Raw genomic sequence first — 7,687 nt, 5'->3', positions numbered from 1 at the left:
TTTTTCTTTAAATGTATTTCCATGTAGAAAGGTTTCATTGCTGAAATAAAGCATCATCTGAATGTATTATAGAGAGAGTGTTTTGTTAAATTGAAGACTTTGTGATATTTGCTCCATCTGTGAGCTGAACCTTTCTGTTTTACTTTCTGTGCGTCTCTTTACGCAGTTGAACGGCGCGTCACAAGCTGTTCAGTGTTAGCATGTGAGTATTTAACGTAAAGAGTCCCCCAGCAGGTCTTCTGAGGTCGGTTTACGGGGCTATAAAACGTCTCCTTCTTGGGTGTGATAAAGTTTGGGACCCCGCTGCAGGCAGCTCTGCAGACTTTCTGTGACGGGGTGAGGGAGGGGGGTGAATCTGCAGGACTCCGCTCACCACGCCTCAGCACGGTAAGTTCGTCAGCCATATTGACTGTCTGTACCTCTCTCCGGTCGTGGCAGAAGCAGTGTATCACTGTTCACTGTCGGTACGCACCGTGTCCGGTAAACAGCGCAGAGGACGGGAAGGTGAAACGCTCTATTTTTACTCGCTGTGGATATATAAAGTACCAGCTGGAGGGAGGGTGACAGTTGGACACATCCTCCTCAGCGCAGCCGCCGGGCGTTAGAGGTGAGTTTGATCGGCTTCATCTCAGCCTGCCTTCCTTCCTTTAAGCCGTTCAGATGAGGGAGGATTTATTTTCTTCTCCTGGCTGGAGAGCGCATAGCGGGCTTTGAACGCGGGCCCGTTAACGAGTGCGTAGCTGTACAACTTCTCCCACAGCACACACCTATCTGACAGGAAGGGTAGAGGCAGCGTGGGGCGACGTGGGGCTCACTTTGTGCCTCACCTCAGTTTCTTGCCGGCTTCTTGCACGTTTCGGGACGGGAGGACGGGTGAGTTAACGGGTGTCACTTCGCGCTGGGGTGCTGTGTGTCACAAATGTTATGCAACAGAGCAGAGCTTACATTAGCAGGCAGGGTAATTAGATGCGTGTCCCCTTTTTTTTCTTTCTGGAAGGAGGTGCATGCGGTTCACAGGCTGCTGCTGGAACAAGTTACGTTCCTGCAAACAAATCTTCACGTTGTTTTAAGACACATTTGATGCTCCAGGTTTTAAATGCATGGATGCAAAAGACACGAGCACGTTTACGCGCAGTCTTAAGGTGGAACTGCGCGCCAACGTGAAGTCCTGGTGCTGTTTGTCACCTTAGAAATGCTCCGCTGCACTTTTGTGAAGCTCCAAACGGAAACAATGTTTTTGCGCCGTTTGCAACTCTGCAGCGAGTCGCCGCTGTGCTGACGGCGCAGTTTTTCTTTGAGTTACAGTGAAGCAAGCAGCAGCTGCTCAAACACGAACAGCATGTTGACACTGAGGCTGTTTTTGCGCCTGCTCGTTTGTTAATGCGCACACTCGTGGTTGGTTTGAATTCCGTTATCTTTGCGCCTTTTTTCTGCTGTCTTGCTCACTGGTAAATGTGCTAAAACACTCATGTGTACAAGGGGAAGAGGGATTGGTTCGTGTTTTCACAGTAAACTCAGCCCCTTCTTCAACTTTTTGGCTGATTTGTGGTGACTGTACCCTCCGTCGTGGAAACCACGCCGAGTTTCCAGCGTGGAACCCCAGACCTGTTTAACATTTCCGCGTAAATAAGCGTCCTGAATACCACTCCGCTCATGATGCTTGCGCTCCATCTGGCACAAACAGATGCTCCGTCCGCGTCAAGGAACTTAAAGGTCTCTGATTGGCCTCATTAACGCTCGCAGAGTGAGCTCATTGGCTGTTAGAACACGTCAATCAAATCCTCCTGTTGCTCCTCTAAGCCCCGCCCCCTCTCGGGACCAAATTACAACTCATTTGAGAAAGAGGCTCGACGTGCATCATGACATGAGATAGCCTACCTTTGACGGCGGGTTTTGGATTTCTCTCAGCAGCGCTATATTTTCTAACCTGTTGAATCATCTCATGGCTGCACATCAGAGCAGGAGTGTGTTTCACTTCAGCAAACTGTGGAGAAAGAGGAGAATGTTTCTGTGCAACCAAAATGCAAATGTGAAGTCAGTTTAAGCTAACTTTTCAGGTCCTAAAACACAGTTAGGGTGTTTGAAAAATTTTAGGAATAAATTAGGAGAGAAGTTGGATTTAGTTAGAAATTACCAGCCAGAAAAAGTGTGCAGTTATTGGGGAACAAAACCTTTAGGTCTAGTGTTTGTATCTGTGCCTGTTGTGCACCAATCTCTAACTTGGTACCTGTGTGAAAGAGAGAAACACTTTCTGCTCTGAGACTTTTGGAAAAAGAAACTTCAAACTGCTAAAACTGGAACTGAACCAAGTGTTGATGTCTTATTTTCAGTGAAAGAATATCTAATTAGACTTTATATGAGCCACATTCTACGGTGGCCTGTCGGTGTCAGACGATTTGCAAAAACAACAGCGTGAATGCAAGAGCAAAAACAGAAATGCAGAAGCTACAACACAACGAAAGTGCAGCCACACCAGAACTTAAGAGGACAGTTTTCTTAACAGACACAGAAAAGTTGTGACAGTAGGTAATTATTGTTTTCTTTTTTAACCTCCAGATGTGATAAATATAGCTTTTATGCTAACGTTTTTAATTCATAAAGCTAAATAACAGATGACACATTTTTCCGGTAAATAGAAAAAATTGAAGTTAAAAATAGAGGTGTCCCAGTCCGATATTGATATCTGATATCGGTCCCGATATCAGCAAAAAAACAATTTACTTTACTTTACTTTTTTCATTTACTTTAGCAACTTTTCTGTGTCTGTTGGGATAACGAACTTTTTTAACTTCTGTTGTGTGTTTGTGCATTTGCATTCCTGTTTTTTGCTCTTGCAATCATGTGGTAGCTTTTGCATTTGTGTGGTAGCTTTTGCAAGCCACCGTACCAATCACCTGACAAATGAAAAAAGTCTTATTCCTCGGTATTAAAAGACAAAAATGACGCCTTCCTGTGCAGCAGCGTGAGAACCCTCGAGTGCGAGTTAAACAGGAAGTGGTTTAATGTATGCAGAGACAAATTTAGAACATTTTGCACACGCGAACCAACACATTAATTGAGAAAAGTGAGCCCCCAGACTGGCAGAGTTGGCTGCATCTTGAGCATTTCTTCACACACCAGCTGCCTCTGTGAGACGGTCTGAAACAGCAACGTGTCAACGTCCTGCTGCACGGTTAAAGTTTGGGTTTGCATAGCTCTGTTTTGGCTCTGGCTTTGGTTCTGAAGTTCTGTTCGGTCAGCGATGGTTGCATGGCCGGGTCAGCCCCTGAAATAGAAAAGATGAGACGACAGTGAATGTGCCCGAAATAACCGTTGTGATCATTCGGTGTATTGTAAAAGTGCATGCATGCAGAAGTAACGCGTACAGTGTGTCAGAGTTGAACCGTGAAGCTGTTTTGCTCTGAGGACGTCCAGCTGAGCAGTGAAGTCATCAGTTTAACTCTTGGTTTGATCATCACTCACACATCAGGGGTAGAGGTTTGTGCTGTAAGCGTGCAGCTCGTGGTTGTTGTTTAGTCTGAGAGAGGCTTTAAAGTGCCCCCCTGTCAGTGTTAAGAGGACTAATGGGGGCTACTGGTTTAGCTCAGCAGCATCTAAGGCTGCTTTGACTCTAAACCCTGATTCTAGTCTCAGCAAAACCTCTTATGATTAATGTTTAGTCTTTTTTCTTAGTTTAAAATCTTCAGGGCAGGAACTAATGTTTATTTTGTATGTCCAATAATCTATTGATTATTTTCCCGATTAGTCAGGATTATTTGACATCATATTTGGATCCTGTTTTACCTCGCTGCCATGGAGGGAAAGTTTGATTTGAAACAGTTGGCTCTCAACGCGTTTCATCAATTTGTTTTAGGGAAAATGTTCCCAAACTTAGGAAAGCCTGGGGTCATCTTCTTTGATTATCCTCCGTGCTCCCAGTACCATAACTCATGTGAATTTCTTCTTCTCTGTTTCTTTGAATAACAATGTGTAAACAGTAGGGCTGGGTATTGCTAAGAACCTCACCAATTCGAATCAATTCGATTTTTTTAGTCTTCGATTTGATTAATTTTCAATTCGATTCAATTCAATTTAAAATCGATTCAATTTCGATTTGATACGATTCAATTCTTTATGTTGCGATTCGATTAATGTTCGATGATGTTCCGATCAATTCAATTCAGTTTTGATTCAATTCCATTTTGAATCAATTCAATTTGATTTCGATTCGATTTCGATTTCGATTTGATTCCGATTCGATTTTGGTTCAGTTTTTTAGGATGCGATTCGATTAATTTTCTATTCATTTCAATTGGATTCAATATTGATTTAAATGCTTCATTTTTTCGATTTTCATGCCCATGTGAACATATGTGATATGTCACCTCATGTTTTTACTGGTGTTTGAATTTAGCAACAGAATCAGTGCTCTGACAGGTTAATGCTTCTATTCCCACGTCAACAATTTTCTGTATTTGATGTAATTGATCATGTTGACCAAGAGTTGCTGCTCTTAAATGTTCAGAGACGGTAAAGAAATGGTAAAAACACAGTGAAAATAATCTGCATTTTTACAGAAGCGCAGTTTGCATGCCAGGCCTGCAGTTGGCGATAGACAGAAGAGTCTTTTGAAAGCAGAGGTGGGCTTAGTTGAAAGGCAGTCAGCAGGTTCAGCAGTCAGCCATGGTTACTCTTGTTATTGTCCGGTTTATGCATGGCAATTTTAGTTGCCACAGTTAAAATACGTGACGTCAACGTTTCCACTAAAAACTCACAGCAATGGTGAAAAAATTCCACTTTCGTTTCTGTCTTAGGTCGGCTAAAACGCCATTTCCATGTAAATGAGAAGCCGAAACACAACAATACTTTTGCATTTCATCCTAAAACACATCATGATTGCCAATTTGCTTCATAAGAAGCAACTTTTTTTATAAGAACCAGCTTCTTTGACTGCTACTTAGGATACTAGATGCTCTTTTCTATTTTAAAGTGGGACATTTCCTTTAATTGGTACCATAAATTGGGGGTTCCCAAAGTGTTTAGCCTGCAACCCCCAAAATCTCAGCATGGGAGACACCCTGCTGTGGGAAAACACTAATTTGACAGAACGAAAAATAATAAAAACTAACAAAAAATACATAATTTAGCTGATTAGCAGAAATACCAGCTATATACAAGTACAATTAATCTGCAGTCGCTGATACTGCCGTCATCCTGGTTTAGACTTTGACAATAATTGATGAAATGTGCAGTTGAGACTTCTACTTTGGTAACCACCGTTACAAGTCTGACTTTTGACTAACGCCTTTAATGTTTTAAATGTTCCCACTCTGTTGAGTTAACCTTTAAAGTTTGGAATAATTTGAAAGAAAAACCATCTTTTGGATGATTTTATATCCAAACTTGAGGAGATTAGTGAAGATAACTCTGCGAGGTTTGAGTTAAGCCTCCAATGATTGCCGACTCATAAAGTCCGTCTCCAGCGCGGCTCTGTGTCGTAAATGATAATGAAATGTGTCACTTTTCACTGCCTGAAATGATTACAGGTGATTCCTGACGTTATGAATCAGTAAATGAAGCTTCAGGTCGACTGAGAGTCAAATGAATCCTGCAGAAAAACTCCACACGGCCTGTATCAGTTGGTGTCTGGGAGAAAACGCTTTAGTTTCACAACCCTCCTCACAGCCAGGTTCCCTGACAGACTAGATCTGGTTTCTCTTTCGGCTTCTGTCACTTTTAGCCGCTCGTCGTCTCCTGTCTGAGTGCGATCTCTCTGTATCTGTTGGAAATTATGCAGAAAATCAACTGTTTCCTGTAGATTCACCTTCATATGCAGAGCAGTGTGGTGGTCTGAGGTAAGACCCGCTGCTCTGGCTTCGTGTCCTTGAGCTGAACTCGCCGTGCGTTGGTACGTCAGCGTGGATGGAGTGTGAGCTCTGCTGGAGCAGACGGGAGCGGTGATGTCATTCTTCTCACATTTCCATTCATTTTAACAGCTGTTCAGAGCGTCTGACTCTGTTTTATAAACGTCTGTTTAGTCATGAGATTATTCCTGATGGATGTGATGAATATTCACGAGGCTGAAGCATCCTGCTCTTTATTTATTTCGCTGCTTTTAGTTTCCAATGTGTAAAAAATGACTCAGAATATTGTGAATACTGTTTTTAGAATATACTCTTAGCGTTGTCTTTGCTGCTGCTCTCCCTGCCATGGCTTTCCATGTATGCCCCTGAAAGAAGAGAGGTGTGCTCTCCCCGCCTCTGTCAAGAAACTCCCAGAACAGACCCTTACCAACAAAAATAACTTATCACAAGCAAATATTTACTTCTTTTGATGAGTGGTTAAGTATTATGATTCCTTATTCTTGGATTTGTGTCTTTGTGGTTTTTAGTTCACGCCCTAAATGAGCCATTTGTTCTCACACTCTCTCCTCCTCACCCTCTGGGAGGAATCAGTTGGCTCTTCGCTCGTACATGTACGGCCTTGTTGTGAAGAGAAGCTGTTGGTAGTTTCCTGCTGTTAAAACATCTGCTGGAAGTTCTGTTTTAGTGTGTGTGAGACACAAAACAGGAGTAGTCTTTCATTACACATCAAAACATGACGGTCAACAACAGCTTGTGTGTGTTAGTGATAAATCATCACAGCCTGCACTTCATAAAACCTCAGCAGCGCTGCACGCTCTGTAAAAGGCAGAACTGAGTTGATATTGATCTGTTGATCTATATCCTGCAGCTCTGGAGCCTCATGCGGCTCTTTGACTCCTTTGCAGTGGCTCCTTGTGGATTCAAAAAAATATTGAAATAAAGAGTTGTTATTTTTCTTACAGAGAGTATTGATGATTAAAGACACTGACACTAAATAAAATCCTGTGTTAACATTTAGTTGAACTAAATCTTCATCCCATCTGTCAATAAAGCCTGCCACCGCTCTACTTCACCTCCTACAACATCAACAGCCCACCAACTTTCCATGCACCTGTGGCTAACCTCAAGTTTTACAGCCCTGGGAAGATAACTACATCTACAAAAAGACTAATCTGGAAGAAAATACTGATTTTAATCTGTGTGGGCAAAACATGCCAGCTTATACATGCTTGAAATTGGCAAACAACTAAAATGATGAGTTGAGCGATATCAATATATGCTGACAAATTCAAGAATTATTTCAAAATTTGGATTTCTTAAAAAATAATTAAGTTTCTCAAATTTTTTGTAACTTCTTTATTAAAAAATTGTATGCACATGTATTATATTTTTTTATATTTTTGCATTTTTTTTTTAATTTAGATATTTAATTTTTATATAAGTTTACACCTCTTTATTTTATGCAGTTTTTAATTTCAACATTTTTCTAACATTTTTTTAATAACTGAAAAAAGTATATATTTTTTTTAAATACTTGCAAATTTTGTCCAAAAACAGAAACTTCGTCATCACAATTTTTGCACATTTTTATATATTTTTACACCGCATAATTTTACGCAGTTTTTTGTTTTTTAAAAATTCTACATTTTTTGACATATATATTTTTTTTAATTTCATCTTTTTTTTTAATCTTTGAAAAAATGATTTATATTTTTTTAATTACTTGCAAATTTCTTCCAAAAAAAGAAACCCTAGACATCACAATTTTTTGTGCCAATTTTAATATATTTTAAGCCTCTTTATTTTATGCAGTTTTTTAAAAATTTTAATAGTTTTTTGACATT

At 40.7% G+C, this 7,687-nt stretch overlaps 1 protein-coding gene across 1 annotated transcript in view; it reads left to right on the top strand.

Annotated features, from left to right (window-relative positions):
• Positions 1–393: 393 nt before the first annotated feature.
• LOC141808374 (radixin) overlaps positions 394–7,687 on the top strand; it is a 45,341-nt gene continuing 38,047 nt past the window's right edge. The window contains exon 1 of the mRNA XM_074694933.1: positions 394–607. The gene's annotated coding sequence lies outside the window, so the exon portion shown is untranslated. The remainder of the gene's footprint in view (positions 608–7,687) is intronic.

This window comes from Halichoeres trimaculatus, unplaced genomic scaffold, assembly GCF_033239565.1.
Source record: "Halichoeres trimaculatus isolate MK-OKI-2021-1 unplaced genomic scaffold, fHalTri1.1 fHalTri1_scaffold_19, whole genome shotgun sequence".
NCBI lineage: Eukaryota > Metazoa > Chordata > Actinopteri > Labriformes > Labridae > Halichoeres > Halichoeres trimaculatus.
This window is presented reverse-complemented; position numbering and strand designations above follow the sequence as displayed.